Below are 18,317 nucleotides of genomic sequence, written 5' to 3'. Positions count from 1 at the left end.
AGTGAAATTCCATGGAAAAGGGAAATAGGTTTTGTCGGTAATGATGAATTAGAAAGCTTCCACTTATTTATCCTACCTCTGCAGCATTCGTGTTCAAGTATGCCAAGTCCTGCAGCCTTTCAGGTTGGCTTACATTATGACAAGCAGGGTAGTCAGAGCCCAAGGCAGAAGATACAGAAGTCATTTCTGCTCAGTGACCTGAGATTCAGGCACCTGTACTGTGTTCCACCAGTCACCCATCATACCTGACATGAGACATTTGCTGCCAGCCCTTTTGACAAAGTGCCCAAACTCTGATCAGTGTAGCAAGTTATAGGTCACCTACAACACTCTGAAAATCATGAAAGAATTGACAGCCAGTAAGTAACTATTAACAGTCATCAAACTTCTTCAGAAGAAGAGTATATGCTTTTCTCTCCAGTAATGGGAAAGTCTGCTGCAGCTGACCCACTATATAATGCAAGAAACAATTCAGAGTATGCTCAAGTGAGTGTAATTTTATTACATATCCACTGGAACCAATGTATGAGGGCCTCCTGCTCCTTAACTTCTATAGCTTTGGAGTAATATCAACTCTTACCCCCTCCAATGTAAGCCAGTCAGACATGAGCTACAGAACCAGAAGCACTGATTACATTGCTAGGTATATAAGCAAGTTGCAACAATTTTTTCTAATACTGGAGACAAAAGAACTGCCACTGCCACTACCAGCTATATAAGTAGTTTTGGCACAAAAAGCTTCAGAGATGAAGTCAGAGCCAACATAATCCCCATCATTAATTAGGCATCTGCAAGTTTTACACCATCCTTCAAAATTAGAGAATGGCCTGCAAACTATCCCTCCTTTTTTCTTAGCAGTTGTCGGGCGAACCATTCCAGGAAGTTTTAATGCCATCAGCTCGTATCCTGGGGTCAAAACCTTAACTAAGATACTGAGTAGTTTAGCTTATACTAAGCCAGATGATCCTGTCACTGCAGGAGCAGAAGACCAGGCAGCAGCCTCCAAAGGGGCACTGCACATTCCCCCATGTGTTGAGTGATCAATCAGCCCAGTCTGAGAGCCTGCTGTACCATTAGGATGCAATGTGATGAACCCAACATAAAAAGTGTTGAAAGGCAAGTATGAGCAACTATGCCAGAGCCCACTAGCTGAAGCACTTTCTCCCACAAGCCAGCACAAAGCTGCAAGAGCCTGTTTCATCAGACCTGCCTGGTAAGACAATGCTTTCATGATTCTACCAGGTGACTCTCCCTTACAAATGAAACAGAGATCATTACCATCCAAAGCAGTCCTCTTTGTACTTCCACAAGAAGGGGCTTTCTCTAAGCCATAATCCAAGGAGACCACCACAAAAATGAACTACTGAAATGTCAAATCCAAATAAAAATGCAAACTGACAGTATAGAAAGAATAACCAAGAAAAAGGAGTAGGAAAAACCCAATTTGACTGATGAGTGTTTTTCTTTTGTCTAGAGCTACATTCTTTGAGAATTCTTCCAGAAGAGGCTTTTATCACACCTTTATGCTGCTTCATTCATGGAATTTAATGAATTCCAGATGTTTTCATCCAATTTTCTACTCACAGACCTCTTCAATATGCGCAAGGACACATCACCTCCTAAAAAAGCTCTGAAATGTGAATACAAGCAAACAAGTAGTGAAGTGCAATCTCATGTCTCACAACATTCACATGACCTATTACTATGCCAAAAAAAGAAATTAATACGTGATGTTAATACATAAAGTGGCCACAATGAAATGAATAAAAATATTGAAATTTCTGGCAAACATTCATAATTTATTTACCCAATAGCCAAAGCTCTCAGGCCAGTTCATAAAACATGTTTTAACTCAAGTATAACATACATAGTAGAAGTAGCCCTATTTTAGATGTATCTATAAACTGATAGGAGACAAGTCAGAATTACAGGGAAAGATAGAAAAAAAATGTTCCCACTGGGCCCTCTTAGCAAAGATACAGAAAAGTAACATGGAATTTCATTTATCTGTTTACATTCTTGTTTGATTTGGCCCACCATATAAATTAAACAAAACAAACAGAAGTATCTATGCATAGACAGGAGATTTAATAGAGGCCATAATTTGGTAAATATTAGCGAATTAATAAAACAAAAAATAGCAATGATTAAGATGTGCTCTCAACAATAGGATTCATTCTCAGCCAAAAGGCTTGTGGTGGGGCTTCCAATTAATCCTCACCTGAAATGTTTACAGTAAATACAGGAGTGCCTGGACTTGATGGGCAGAGCATAACTGCCAGCCAGTTCACCTTAACAGAGACATATGTCAGAGAAAGGGTTTTTTATTATTAAAAACCATCTGTTAGCCATATTTCCATGCAAAAATGGAATACTCAAGACAACATACAGAGTTGTAAATAAGTATATCTGTACAATACATTAATACAGCATGATAAACAGCAGCAGTAACTCTCTCTCTTCCCACCCCAAATGGGCATAATTAACAAATGCCCATAACATGAAACATTTTAAATAAATAAATGCTTCACAATGCAGAAACATTTTCAGCCAACAAGAAACATTGTACATAAGAACACAGGAAGCTGAGTCCAGCCCAAGATTGTCCACACTAACCAACAGCAGCTCCCCAGGTTCTAAGGCAGGCCTTTTTCCAACCCTACCTGGAGATATCAGAGACTGAACAAATTGATGGGGGTAAACACAGAGTGGCTGCTATTACAGAGTTTCTGCTCTCGACCCTCTCAGATTTCAAAATCGTAAAAGAAGGGATGGAAAACAAATCTTCTGCAGATTATATCAATGCATGGTGAGGAACCAATGGCATTAGATATTTCCAGAATCAGGCAAGAACCTGGACATTAAAGGTTTGAGAAATTGCACCCTGATTTGAGCCAAAAACAAAGTTGAAGCCTCTGAAAAAACATCAAGGTCAGTGCAGAGAACAGTGCATTGCAGAAGCTTAAACAACTAAACAAGAGCCATAAATGGGAGGTTGATGAAATCTTGATGCAACAGACCCACCAGATAAAAGTGGTAGAAAGTGCACTTAGAAAGTAAGACATTCCTCAAAAACTCAACAGAATGAATCACATACTGATTGTCAGTGCTGCTGCTGAATCACAAAGTTGGGAGGGACCTCAACACCATTGTTGTTGTTGTTGTGTCTGACCCATCGCGACCCCATGGACAACACTCCTCCAGGCCTTCCTGTCCTCCACCATCCCCCGGAGTCCACCTAAGCTCACACCAACTGCTTCAGTGACTCCATCTAGCCACCTCATCCTCTGCCGTCCCCTTTTTCTTTTGCCATCTATTGTTCCCAACATTAGGCTCTTCTCCAGGGAGTCCTTCCTTCTCATTAGGTAGCCAAAGTATTTGAGTTTCATCTTCAGTATCTGGCCTTCTAAAGAGCAGTCTGGGTTGATCTCCTCTAGCACTGACCGGTTTGATTGCCTTGCGGTCCAAGGGACTCGCAGGAGTCTCCTCCAGCACCACAATTCAACTCAACACTATACTATATAGTAAAATCCCCTCCCATTGCATTAAATCCATGGCTACAACGTCTCTGTTAGATCACCCTCCAGCTGGGTGCTTATAATTCAGTACGGAAGCACTCGCCTTCAGTGAGCAGCTCATTATGTGACAACCATAAAAATTCTGGTCTATTCAGTAACCAAAAATTTTCTATCTTGGAAGGGCAGACACCTATTTCCGTTCAGAACCACTGCTTGTTACTACTAGGCCTTCAGCATGTCCCAAATAAGCAAATGATATTTAATCAAAACCACATTCCACTAAGCACATACATAGATGAAAACATTCCCTGTCATAGTTTATAAACTCTTTTAGCAAGTGATTGCAGCCAACACCGCATCCTAGATATCCCTTAGAAGTTTTGTTGTTGCTGTTAAAAAAAACAACACTACTAACAGTTACTGAGAATCTGCAGAGTGATGCAAACTGACATGCAGCTGGGGGCTGCCAGCCAATGTGCAGTCTGTCAGTTAAAAGCCACTGAGAACTGGCTGTCATTAAATGTCTGTGGAAATGTACATGTCAGTGAAAATGGCAAGATGGTTCACAGACAGGGCTTCCCTAGACTATGCACTTTATCTTTGTTCTGAGACAAAAGGAAACAAGTCCATTGTACAGTTTCTGGAATGCAACTCCAAAGCATAAGATCAATGTCATCTATGGAACACAGCCTTTCTACATTTCTTGACAGCTGTTCTATCACAGGAATTAGTCTTGCAAGAACACCAGCTTTTTAGAAAGGTTGTGGGTGGGGAGGGAACTGATGCAGAAATCAAGGGCTAGACATGAAAATGACCAGGCAGTCAGACCATAAATACAAGAAATCGTTAATTTAATTAATATTACATCGTATTAGTTGAAATACTGCATTCATTGCATCAGTTTTGTGATGCGGAGACATTCCCCTATATTGCAGAAATTCGTACCATAAACTGCTACTCTGAAGAAAAAACGTTAAGGCCCAATTTATATCTTCTATATACCCAAGGTACAATTCTGCAAAAGTGAACCACATTTTAGTCCATGGTCATTTTTGCACAATCAAATTTCAGTTTACAGCAGTTAGCAGGAAACAAGTTAGGAAGCCATATTTAATTTCCCATTAGAAAACTGTGATTAATGGCTTCCAAACAGGCCAGCATATGGAAGGCAACTTGTTAATTGAATTAGTACTTTGAATCTTGAAAGTTCACTTACAGGTGTACTGAAACATAATTGCTTGCAGATAATTTTTCACATTAGTATCAAATACAATAGCAAAATATAACCAATGTACTCATTAGCCATTTTGGGCTTTCTTCCGGAGAAAAAAACTAGGATACAAATAAATTATATTTTTTATCTGAGATTACCCTAAGAAAACTCACTTGACATGTGTGGGGCAAGGAGAAAGAGGGCTCTCTACCTCTTAGTCCAGCATGTAGCTGAATCAAGCTGCCAAACATTGAGAAGGCTAGAAAGCATGCCATGGACCAGATGAGAAACTGCAGCAGGATCAGTCTGGCCTGGAGGCTAGCAGTTCCCCATCCCTGGTCTACACTGACTTGGAGCATTACTCTAGGATTTCACAGACAGGAGCCTCCCAGTTCTACCCGGAGATGCCAGGGACTGAGCCTGGGGTCACTAAGTAGAAAGCATGTACTCTGCTAAATTGCTGAGAGAGAGGACACTTTCTGAGGCACCAAAGCAGATAAAAGAAGAACTGGGAAAAATGGCAGGAGCCACTCACTTTTATACAGATGCCAGGGTGGTGAAGGGGTTCCTGCCAAAACACTCTTAGCTGTTGAATCTTTCCGGCAACTGGCACAGAGTCCCATACGCATGATGCACAGAGACAAAAAAAATCCTTTTTTGCAGTAATTCCAGTAAAGATACATAATTAAGAAATTACAATGCAGTTTCTTGACAACAATCAGTTCATCAACATCACAGAAAAAAATCCCATTCAGCCCTGGGTTCAGCACACAGAATAAATCCAAATAAATTCACAGTTCAAGTTAAAGCGAGAAGCTTTCCAGGTTACCAGTAAATTGCTTCTCAGAAAGTCTACTACTGGTTGCTCTGATTTAAATACAGAGAGTTAATTATTAGATATTCGATCGTAGTGAGGAAACCTGACTCCCAGGCAATCAGTGCGCCTCACCAGATGCCTCTGAATGATACATGAAAGCAGACACTCCAAAAATCCCTGGAAGTTGTGCCTGGATGCAAAGCAGGGAACTCTGTCAAGGTGAGGTCACCACCTGTGGAAGAGGCTATATTAGTGCCCTGCATCCCACTCCCTGCCACCACTTGTAAATCAGTGGGAGGACACATACAACTGAGTTCTCGAGCATCTAAGCTTCCCATGGCTAAGCCTGACTCCATAGCTTTCTTGTTGGGCTTAGAATTAGTGTCACACACTAGACCTCCTCTCAGTGTGGAGAAATATTCAAGGTGGAAGAGAATTTCTATCTGAATGTATTATATGTGATAGAACAAAATTGTCACTACATCAATATAACACATTCCTATATCTATAATAATTCTAGGAAAATTTCATACAGTCTACCAAAGCAAGTGACACTTTAAAATAGGAACAAACAACAGATGCATTTTCTATGAGCTGTCCTTAAATTTAGTAAAGACTGTTTGTAGCCTAACTCATTGAAATCCAAACAGTTGTATCTCAAATTAACAATTAGAGAAGGAAGCTTCAAAACTGGATTAGCATTCATTCCAAAGGTCAAATTAAACTACAACAGGACAAAACTGTGCTAAACCACCCAATACTAAACCAAAGGGCAAAAATCTCTGGATTAACATTACACATCTAAACAATTTGCATCCAGTGAAAATGGAGCAAAATTATCAGGATCATGTGAGTTCTCATATCTGTGGATAGTTTCATAATTCTTGACAGTGTCAAGGAATGCTTTGTGTGCTTGTGTGGCACAGTAGCCTTTTGTGTAATACTAGTATAGAAAGTGCTGCACATGCCTGGCATGGTCTAGATTTTAAAGTTAAAAGGGCTCCTATAATACTATAGGCCAGACACTGGCAGCTCGGGGGGCTCCCAGACATCCTGTGGGCTGCACTGGAAAAAACCCTACCACTATACTGATGATTTTCAGTGGCAAATCACTATGGAAACCTAAGTAGTCCCATCTTGTGTGTTTTCAAGCAAGACTGTGGTGTTTTAGGCTTCCATACTGGTAACAAGGCTAAAATGGCCAACTCTTGCTTAAAAACAAGCTAATTTTAGCTGCTTTAGGCTTGCTTAGCAGTTTGCCAGCATACTGGTGATTTTCTCAGCCACATGCAAATATTAGCAGTGGCCACTAATAATAAGAGCTGTGTGTTGCCCACTCATGTTGTAGATTGTGCTAGGAATATGCAGAGGCTTCCTTTATTGACATAATGCCAAGACATGTGTCATGCTAGTGCACCATACATGCATATGCATGCTGTTCATACATACGTATGATATAACTTACAATATCAGGCAACCCCTCCAGGGCTCTGACATAGTTCAATAAATTCTATTATGTCCAAGTTTTTGTCTGATTCAGCTCCTCTATGGTCAGAACCTCACCTTCCCTATAAAATTCCACTTAAGGTTCCTGCAGCAGAATGCAGACAAGCCCTTCGTATCTTTAACAATAGGAACAATACTGTATGGTTTCCAATTTGGGGCATTTTGTTGAATCCTGCAATAAAAAGACCAAACTGGAGTCAGTTTTGGTTATGGAAAGTGAAATAAAAAAACACCTGTCCAGTTTGGAACTATGGTATCAACAATAGAGAGCACTGACAGATGGACTTCTCAGCTAGAAAGCAATTAAAAGGCCTCTCAAGCTGTCTAGTGTGCCACGGGACAGAAATTACAGAGGCATAAAGGCCTTCTAGTGAAGAGCATTTTTTTATTTGTGGAGACATTCACACACTCTGCACATGTGTGCACAGGTAGTCACACTGAGACTGCAACAGAAGGATAATTAAACTTAGGGTATGTGAGTAAATACTCCCTGAAATGGAAGGCTACAATTTCATAACCTGACCAAAATATGATTAAAATTCCCACTCTGGGACAGCATCTTTAAAGGTGTTTTTATTTGCATTCCATGCCCTGATATTTTGAGAAACTGGCAGGTAAGGAAAGAGAGCTGGCTTCCTTTAACTGTAAGGATCTGAGTAGCCAAAAGACATTTTCTCCCACCTTGTTCCATATACCAGGACATTGGTGCTTCTGAGCCAACATTTGCTTTAACAAATGCACAAAATTTGACTGGAAATACCAACTACTGCACCCACTCTAATGGACAGGAAAACAGATAGGGACGTCTATCGTCACAATCATGGCTGTCTCTTGGTGTACCTTTTGTCCACTCTCTTATTCTGAGCAACTTCAGTAACCTGAGCAAGAGTATATCATGAAACTGGAACAAAAGAGAAGGTAAGAGATAGAGTCTGAGACCTTTCACAACAATATGATCTCCCTTCTCTTTCTGTAACTAGCAAAAAAACAAAAAGGAATAGCAATGTTTCTAACTATGCAGGCTTCAAAATCTTTGTTACATGACAGTAAACCAATGCCCACTCCCTTCCCATACCTCTTTGTATGATTACAAAGTCCAAGTTTCTACTCATTAATGGCTACCTTGCTTACCTTGCTGCTAATACAAAAGGGTTGCCTAGCAACCAACTGGCCCATACTTCAGTCCCAGCTACTTACCTCTTTGTGGCCTAATGCAGTTGGTTCAGTAATCAAAATGCCACTGCAACATTTGAGGGGTGCAAGTATACAGATGTACGCCAAGTACAGATATGGACACCTATGCTAAAAAGTGCAAGCAGCACAGAGCCAAGAGGCTTGCAGATGCTGCAAGATATGTGAAAAGGCAAGCCAATTAAAGTGAGCAGCCCAGACATTCAAAATGGATGCTGCAAGATGTGAAAAAACAGTCAGATGAAAGCAAGCAGTAAAGAACATTTTTGCACATATTCCCACCATTTGTTGAGCTTCATCACAGAGAAAATGTAATACTGAAATTATCAAAGGAAACTGGACATCAGTATTCATAGGTTCTGACTCTGTCATTGGACTGCAGTGTGAATCCACAGATAGGCCAAATTGGTTTCCTTTCATATGAAATGTGTTTATTTGATTTTTATCTTACTCTTTCTGAAAGACTCAGGGCAGGTTATAACATGTTTATCATAAAAATATAAAGAGTCTAAAAAATATAAACTGTAAACAACTAAGTCTCACAAAAGCCAGACCTTATTAAAACTTCAGCAATTCCTCCCACCTCCCATCCCAATCACATCGTAAAGGCAGTTGCTAAAAGGTAACAAAAATAGAAGTGTTTCATAATTTGTTTGGAAGAATCATTGTGTTGGGCTTTGATAAATCTCCAAGGAGAGGGCACAAGAGAATGAATATCAAGGAGCTGCTGTCAGCCATCCTTTGAGATTTTAAAATGCCATAAAGGGAACAATAATCTGTTAGCAATGCAGTACCCAACTACTTTTCCACAAGCTCTTGCCATGTCCGGTAGGTACACCATCAGAAGCTCATCATCAGTACTATCAAAGCTCACTAAAATACCCAATGGATACAGTGGCGCATAATTTAGTCTGTTCATTTCAAGGTACAAACTGTTGATCACAGCAAGAATGGTAATCTCAAATCACACCTGGGTGATATCAGGCAGAGCCACAGAATATCCAGGGGCACCTGAAATTACAATGGGCACCACAAAATGAGGCTGAAAAAGAGCAGCAACTGGGAAGGTCATTACTGAATTTTGACATATCTTTATTATATTCATATTTATATCCTGCCTTTTTCCTTTTCAAAGAAGTCGAGACGGTTAACATAATTCTCCTCCTCCTCTCAATCTTACCCTCACAACAACAGCCCTGTGAAGTATGTTGTGCTGAGAGTCTTGTGACTTGCCCATGGTTGTCTAGTGAACTCCATGGCTGAGTGGGGACAAGAAACCAGATCTCCTGAGTCTCAGTCCTACACTTTTAATCACTACATTACACTGGACAAGTTTCCACTGATGCCACAGAACTGGGCCAAATCAGCGCAGCTTTGAGCTTCTTCGGTGATCTCATCCTTTGTCATACAACTTGTTTTTGTTTATTTTCTATTTTACATAAATATATATATATATATATATATATATATATAGAGAGAGAGAGAGAGAGAGAGAGAGAGAGAGAGAGAGAGAGAGAGACATGCAACCCAACTAATCAGGTATATGGTTACCTCTCATCCATTTCATACAAGTCAGCATACTTTTTCCCTGCTCCCTATAAACCAAAGATACATACATTGGAGAGCCATTATTGAACCTATCTCCCTGATATAAATTTCCACAAACATTCCAAGTCTGCAAAAAGTGTTACACAGCTGTCATTAACTCCTCTTGTTATGGGGTTAAAGTGGGTACATGGCAGGCGTTTTAAATGTGAACCCACTGCTAACTGTATTGTAACATGACAAATAATGGTTAATAGGGGAGCTTCATTTGATTCCTTTTCAAGAACCACTAAATTGCTTTTGCTGAATTGAATTTAAGCAGCTCACCCTCCATATGACACAAGTTCTACTGCATCCCACTCTGAAGTAAAGCCATTCACTTTTTCCGAAGCAAAGGGGGAAAATCACACAAATAAAATAACCCTCTTGCTTTAAATTGTGAAGCAGACATAAAGGCCCATAAGCATAAAAATTACTAAGGGTAGGTACCTGCACTTTAGGAGAACAGTCCTATATGATGACAAACTCAATATTCCCATCTCATGAAGGACCTCCAAGCAGGGAATTTGGGCTACAATACAAAATTGTGCTGGCAGTTGTAAGCTGCCACATCAATGAAAGGCTTACAAATCATATTCCTGGATCTCTCAATATTCTTGTGTTCATTAGAATGTGGCCTTTCTGACTCTTTTTAATATGTTAGAAAGATAGCAGAATCCCAATGGTCAAGTCATCACCACCTGAGAAACAGGAGTCCAGTTCTGCTATAATCCCATTTGCTAAGTGAAGCCATTAGGAAAGAGACGGTTCAGGGAAGCAACCCATTCTGGAATTCTTTATAGCCTATCTGAACTACAGAATAGGTGCTAACTTCAGCAGCTGACTGATGGCTCTAGTAATTTAATCACCACTACTTTAGTGCTACAGAGCTACATACTATAAAGGGCACCCATAATAAATGCAACAAGCAGTTAAATCTTGCTGTACAGAGCTTCCTAAAGACCTCTAAACAAAATTCAAGACGAAGGTTTTTATGCTTAAACTTAATTGAACTTTTTATCTTTTTAAAAAGATCCAAGATTATTTATAACAAATGTATTAATAAACATCTAAAATATAAAGGAATGCCCTTATATATGCCTTTTTAAAAAAAAGCAACAACAAAGTTCTAGTTTTATTTTATTTATTTTATTTATTAAAACATTTCTATGCCGCCCCTTGCCGAAGCCTCGGGGCGTCTCGCAACATTTTCATGTTGCCTAAGATGTAGCCCTTAATTATTATATTTTGTTTCAAGCCTAAAGTAACCTGTCCCATACCCACAAGAAAGAAAAGTATTAAAATTAACAAATGAGGCCCACATGGAAATGAAAATATGTCAAAATCCTTCTGCAAGTTGCACCAAAGGACAACTGTTTTCCCAGTCTGTTCTAATTTCCATGTCAAAGCATCAGTTTTATCTATCCATCAAGGAGGGAAAGGCTCTTTGACTTGTCTATACACATTAACATAACATGAGAACCACAAACTCACAAAAAATATGGTTCTACCCCAATTCCAAGATAAAAAAATTTGGAAATGGCAATGAATCTCATGCAACTTTATACCTCACATGCTAAGAGAAGACCATTCATGCAAGCAGTTTCTTATATAATCAATATAACCAAACTGAGTCATAGCCTGCAATGCTAAGCCCTTGCCCCCTTCTCTAATTCATTGTATTCGTAAGTTTGTCCCACTGCCTCCTTAATTAAGCCTTTCCTGTGCACTCTTAGCTCAGGTTGGATTTAGAAATGCACAGTTTCTTATTATGTAAAGATTTTGATGGTCATTCACTGATGAGAACCTCTTCATCTATGGAGTAAAAGGTCCAATGCATAGTGCAACATTCATGTTTGAGCAATAATTTATATGGTGTCATCTCCAATGTATGGGGGCTCTATCAATGAGTTTCCTCCAAATGGTCCTTTCCTTGTTACTGCCCTGATCAGCTCTTGTAAACTCAAGGCTGTGGCTTCCTTTATGGAATCAAGCCACCTTGTATTTCTTCTGCTGCTACCATCTTTGACTTTCATCAGCATGATCGTCTTTTCCAGTAAGGCTTGCCATCTCATCATTGTGCTTAAAGCACAAGAGCTTCAGCTTTGTCGTGTCTTGCTGTCAGGGAAAGTTTTGGCTTAATTTGACCTAGGACCTATTTGTTCATCTTTCTGTTTGTATTTGCAAAATTCTTGTCATGTTTTGAACACATCAGTTTCTTCCTGATAGCTTTCTTCATTGTCCAGCTTTCATACCAATACATAGTGACTGGGAATACAATAGTGTAGATCAGTGGTTTTCAGGCACCAGTCTGCAGACCGGCACTGGTCCACAGGAGGTTTCCTGCTGGTCCGTGTGGGCTCCACATCCTGCTTGCCATGGATCGGTAGGGAGGCTGGCTATGCTCTACCACCTCTTCCTCAGTTGGCATCACGAGCACAGGGAGTGCACCAGGGGGGCCAAGGAGGGGAGAGATGGCTCAGTGGGAGACTGCTGGGAGTATCTGGGTTTTTTGTTGGTATTTTTTGTTGCTTAGTTTCTGGTTGTTTTGGAGAACCTTCATTTTTTGGAATTGTGTTTGGAAACTAATACACAGAATGCTGTATTATGTGTATGGTGCTTTTTGTTTCTGTCTTTTGTTTCTGTTTTCACTGAACCCAGCTGTAAAAAGGTTGAAACCATTGGTGTAGATGACCTTGGCTTTGGACTCCAGTGAACTGTCCTTACACTTGATGGTATTTCTAGTTTCTTCCTTGTTGCCCTTTCAAGTTTCAAGCTTCTTCTAATTTCTTGGCTGCTGTCTCCACTTTGAATTGATGACTGAGCCAAGGTATGCAAATTCCTCCACAATTTCAATGTCTTCATTGTTGAAATGGTGGTGGACAGCAGTCTTCCTAATAGCCACCTTTCACAGGAATATCTTTCACAAACTTCAGTGCCTCTAAAAGAACAGCAACAACTGCTCTGAATGTTGCTTAGAATGCTCAAAGGCAAAATGAAATTGGAAAACAGAAGAAATCTGAATCAGGTACACAGACATTGGGCTAGGGGATGAAAAGGCAGGCAGGCAAGGTGAAAGTCAGTAATCTGATGGAGACTGGGTTTATACAACACAGCAATCAACCACTGATTTAAAAAAACATGGTTGCATCTTGTGTGGTCTGAACCCAGTTGCAGTGATCAACCATTGTTACTTACTGTAGCTGTCAACCACAATGGGCTGTTTTAGGGGCTTTCCCTACCAACACAAACCATTCTGGCAGAAACCCCAACACAACGGAACCTCTTGGCAAGAGTGATATTTGCCACTCTTGCCAAGCAGTTAGCCAGAGAGTATGGCTGACTACATTCCTAGTTTGGCACAGATGACAGACATTTCTTTACTCCTCCTGCTATTTGCCCTAGAGATCTTCTTTGGGGTACAAGCAGGACCTATCAACTGGGTGTGACTGCCCAGGACGGGGCAGTGCAAACCAACTGATTCCCTCCTCCCCTGGCATTTCAGAGAAAACCTCTCACACATGAGTAGGAGAGGGGACAATCAGATGGGAGGCTCTGCCTCAGGAAGAATGGAGCATGTGCCACCTCCATTTCTTGCTCCTGCTTAGGAAAAAGATGCCCTGGAGCATGCCAGGATTCCCAACCTGGCACCTGCCACAGCAGCTCTCTCCCAAGCTGAATGAAAAAGCTGAAATGAAACCTGCCCCCACTTCCTTGCTCCTGCCTAAAGGAAAGCCATTTTGGCATGTGCCAGGTCAAGGAGCTATGACCCACAGGACTTGTAACTCCCCATCTGGGTGCCCACCAGGGCAGCTTTCTCCCAAGCAGTAGCAAGGAAAGGGGCAGAATGGCTCTACAAATCATCTTCCACTTTACCATTCTTGCCTTGTAATAAGGCAGGCAGCTGCAGCAAGGGTGGGGTATGCATTCACAGGAGTTCCTCAAGAATGGGGCAGCCCAGCAGAAAGCATGCCCCTACCACCACAGCAGGGCCAGAGGCAAAGGCAAAGTCAAGAAGTAGCAATGGTACCAACAAAGGCATAGTAGGGTCATTGCTAAAGGAAGAGTGAAACCACACATGTGAAGACATTGTAAGAATGGAGACAGAAGCCAAATCAGACAGAAGATTTGTAAGACAAAGACAGACACCAACTCAAGAACATAAAGTAACCACCACAAAGAGCCATGTTGCTGTAGCAGGACTGAGAAACTTCCTAGAAAGCTTCCTTTGGCTCCTACCTAGTCTGCATGATTGCAGTGGACCTACACCTGGAAGTACCTACAGATCTGATGCCAATCCTGCAAGTACTTGCAAGGTGGACCAAGCCACATTCTCTATCTAGCCACCAGAGGGAGCTGCTTCACTCTACAGACAGACACACAGGAAGGAGGGAGCAAGCATCTGATTCATGGGCTCCTCAGTGCTTGATGAATCCACCTGAAGACCCTTTCCTAAATTTTCAATCCTGCCATTTGTTTCATTTCCATTCGTGCAATCCCTTCTACTAGGTTTCAGTTGCTCGATTTTTTATCCTCCATTCTTCTCACTAAGCTCTTATTTTGTTTTCCTGGTTTTGCTGGAGGTTCTTCTAAGCTCCTTTACTGCTTTCATGTTAGTTCCTTGCTGCTCATATTCTTAGTTATCATCATGCTTTTTCTCCATCATTCTACCTTGACTTCCTTTTCGTCTTTTGTCTACCTTCTTCCATTTTCTAATGGGTTGCTAAGTTGGTTGCCCGGGAAAAGAACTGATCCATTTAAACGGAATCCTTCTCCCAAAAAAAGAGAAAAAAAGGCAACCAGAGCCTGCATTTCATTTGCAATATGGGGACCCTTTGAAGATATGTCTTTCTTATAAGCCCCTTTGCCTTCTCCGTGGATCCTGCAGGGACAAAGAAGCAGAAAGGGGGTCTCCTTCACTCAGCCTGCCTGACCTACGACTCTCATTAAGAGAATCTTTTCAAACCAGACACTGCAAAAATGTCTTGTTCGCGCCTCAGTTGCTTGGGGGGAGGTGGAGGGTAGCTATTTGGAGAAGCTGTCTCCATGGCAACACATATTCCCATCAGAAAATGTGCACAGGTCACCTGTTTCTGTGAAAGTTTCTCTCTTGTTTTCTTTTCCTGCCTCTCCAACAGGTGCCAGGGGAGCAGATGCTGTTTGCCACACCAGCCAGGAGATGTGAGAACATCTCTGATTCAGGAGCACTGTCTCGGGAAGGCTGACCTCTCACAATCTCTGAGTCCGAAAGTGTCTGCTCTGGCATGTGTACAGGAACAAAATGGAGCTTTCCCAGTGGTCCATGCTACGGGAGGGAAACAAAGGGCTCTGGTGCAAACCTGGGCGAAATGACAAGTGTAATGGGGCTCGTAAGTGAAAACATCAGCCTCTGGTTGGCATGCATGTCAAATTGCCACACACCTGCAAAAGCAAGATGGATAGGGGAAGGAGGAGTTGCCAGCCAGGACTGAGATGCACTGATAAAACTAGCTTTGCAAGGAAAACCCAACTGCAAGTTGTAGTTGGACAATTCCTGCAAAATGGCTCTCCTCTTCCCCAAGGTACAGAGACATAACTGTCTTTGTAAAAAAAATCAGCTTTCCATCTGTAAAAAGAACCAATACATTTTTACAAAAATGAAATGGCATTTGTGATGCACCATTTCTGCAGTGTCTCACTGGTATATTTGCAAGCAAATCAAGTCTTCAGGCAGATAACACTTTTAGGAGACATTGGATCAAAATCCACCAGTAGACCCATTCTAGGTGCACTAGACTCTTGCAAGAGTCTTGCAAGATTCAAGAAAAATAAATAGAAAGCCTATAAATAGGCAAATGGGCCCTGATTATCATACAAGGAGGCCTTAAGAAGAATGGAAGTATCTTAAAAGAAGAGACAAAACCCAGACTGAGGAGTTCATTCTAGCCACCCCTGAAGATATGACCAATGGAAGTGCGATGGGAGTGCTTAACCACTATCTGGCCACAGGAATGAACTCAATGATGGTCATTAAACTGAACAAGACAGATGTACTGGGCAGTTCATCTCTTCTAGTGAGTGATGTTCTACCTATTATGCAAGGAGTTACACTTGGCTTAAAATACTGAGTTCACAGCTTGAGATTTCTTGTAGGTTCATTTTTGCCATTAGAGGCACAGGAATCCTCTGCGGCACACAGAAATTTTTGCCAACTTTGGCACTATATGGATTGAGATAGCCTGCCTTCAATGATCCATGCCTTCGGGTAACTTCCCACTGTGCTTGCTATAACACATTGTGTGTGGAATATCCTTAAAGATGGTCCAGAAACTTTGGTTAGTATACAATATGGCAGCTGGACTGACTAGTACTGGGAGTTATGATCATGCTATACCAATGCTGCATCATCTTCAGTGGCTCCCAGTTCGTTTCTGAGCCCAGTTCAAAGAGTTATAAAGCCCTTCTTAGTTTGGATCTGATGGAGCACCTTTTCCCATTTTTCTGACCTGAGCTCTGAGATCATGATCAGAGGGCTTGCTCCAAGTGTTCCCACATGCTGAAGTACAGCAGGTGGCTGCTCAGGAACAAATATTTCAGTAATAACTTCCAAGTTATAGAATATGCTCCCCAACGCGATCTGCCTAGTACCTGCTTTGTTATAATACAATACACAATAAATGGGGGAAATGTTCTCTCTTCTTCAGGATTTACTAATGAATATGGTGATGTTATACACATCTGATTAGAGAGCATAAAACTATCAAAGACTAACCGTTTATTTTATCCCATAGCGTGGCTACTTAACATGGGTCTCAATCTGTCTTGCTCTTTGCTATGCCCATGTTGAGCTGTCCCACAAGAACACAGGATTAAAATTTGCAAGAAAATCTTGAATTTCAGGCTCCCAAGGGAGTCATACACACAAAGCAACCACTAATTCAGTGAACATTTGCCAGCAATTCTGTTCTTTCTTGGTTGAAAGACAAGAGTTTATGTTTAGGACAAGTCTCTGTTCTTCATTCAGTCTGAGAAATACAAGCAAGCAGGGATTTCGGATTTATTGTTTTAAACCAGGAAGGCAGCTCTCATTAAAAAGCTACCAGGTGTTCTCAGCACAATCTGTAGCTTCCTTTTTAGCTTTAATGTTTTCACTGCTTCTGTGACAGATGCACTCTCCAGGACCTTTCCTAGGGCATCAAAATATCATCTCTATACCATAAAGCAAGCATACATAAGGTGCTTTTCATCCCCTCCTCTGTACCACCCAAATTAACACCACACAAGGCTTGTACATTTACCATCCGTTAAGGACAAAGAAAGCCAGTGTTCAAAAGTTGTAAATACACCTTCCTATCTCTTGCACCCATGGGCATTGCCTGTCATCAACACTACAGGGGAGCATGCCTATAATGCATTTTTAATGGGTTTTAATATTTGTAAGCCACCAAGAGAGTTTCAGCTATTGGGTGGTATAAAAATATAATAAATGAAAAGAAATTAAATGCCCAGAGGATAACTGAGCTACTAGCACAAGACAACAGCAGGCTTCAACAATATTCTCCAAGTGCCTGGCAATATCTGAGACCTGTGATCCAAGCCAGCCAACCTGACAAACAAAACTATTCAAGGTGCAGACAGCATAGATAAGATAGATTATTGCTTTTAATGGCATTCTGGCCATTCCAATGCAGATCAAGAAGCAATAGCTAATGCTTAGGCAACAGTCCTCAAAAATCACAAAGCAGAATGAAGGCATATTTCAGAGCTTTCCACAAGGTTGGGATTGTGCCCAGGAGTTTTATAAATAAATATGCCAGCTGAATGAACAAAAATATGTGCAACTGAGCACTTCTTCAATGCCATAGGCAAGATGAGCACAGATGAACTTCTACAGTTTTAGATCTAGCTGCAGATCACCAAAAGAATAATTTGGAAGCACCGTAATATTTCTGTTTGTCCATATTTCCCATATTGATCACATAATCAGCTATAACAGACACCTCCAGCTCATTTGATAAGGAAACGGGGTTCACTTACTCAGCAAAATACATACATTAAGCAGAAGTCATAGAGATAAACCAGGAGTTCCTTGCTCATGGTCAACATTAATACATTGGACTCATGATTGTCTCAAGTCTGACTACACCTTTGTCTTTTCTTCAATGCCACATGCATTCCAAGAAACAAATTGCTTGGGGGAGGGAAGCCAGACAAATGTAAAATGAATTGAATTGCAGTGCCTTTTTGCCTTTAAATAATAATTCCCTTCCAAACAGAATAACCTTTTTCCAGCTTATGCTCATTCAGTTATTCCTTCAGATATGAATGGCAAGTTTTTCTCAAGGCAGCTAAAAGCATTTAAAGATTGCAATTGTGATGAAAGAATGTACTCTCACAGGATATTGTGAGATAGTAGCAAATGTTTTAGTGAGGTTCAGTATGATTTTAGCAATGTGTTTTTTAGCATTAAAGTTTGCAATGTGGAATTAATTCAACAGGAAAATAATCA

The 18,317-nt window shown here is 40.9% G+C and overlaps 1 protein-coding gene across 2 annotated transcripts in view; it reads right to left on the bottom strand.

The window, feature by feature from the left end:
- TEX264 (testis expressed 264, ER-phagy receptor) overlaps positions 1-18,317 on the bottom strand; it is a 176,008-nt gene that overhangs the window by 108,869 nt on the left and 48,822 nt on the right. The gene's annotated exons all lie outside the window — the stretch shown is intronic.

The sequence above is a fragment of the Varanus komodoensis genome, unplaced genomic scaffold (assembly GCF_004798865.1).
Source record: "Varanus komodoensis strain SLA01 unplaced genomic scaffold, ASM479886v1 scaffold6_2, whole genome shotgun sequence".
NCBI lineage: Eukaryota > Metazoa > Chordata > Lepidosauria > Squamata > Varanidae > Varanus > Varanus komodoensis.
Note: the sequence above shows the minus strand (reverse complement) of the source record. Positions and strands in the feature narration are given on the sequence as shown.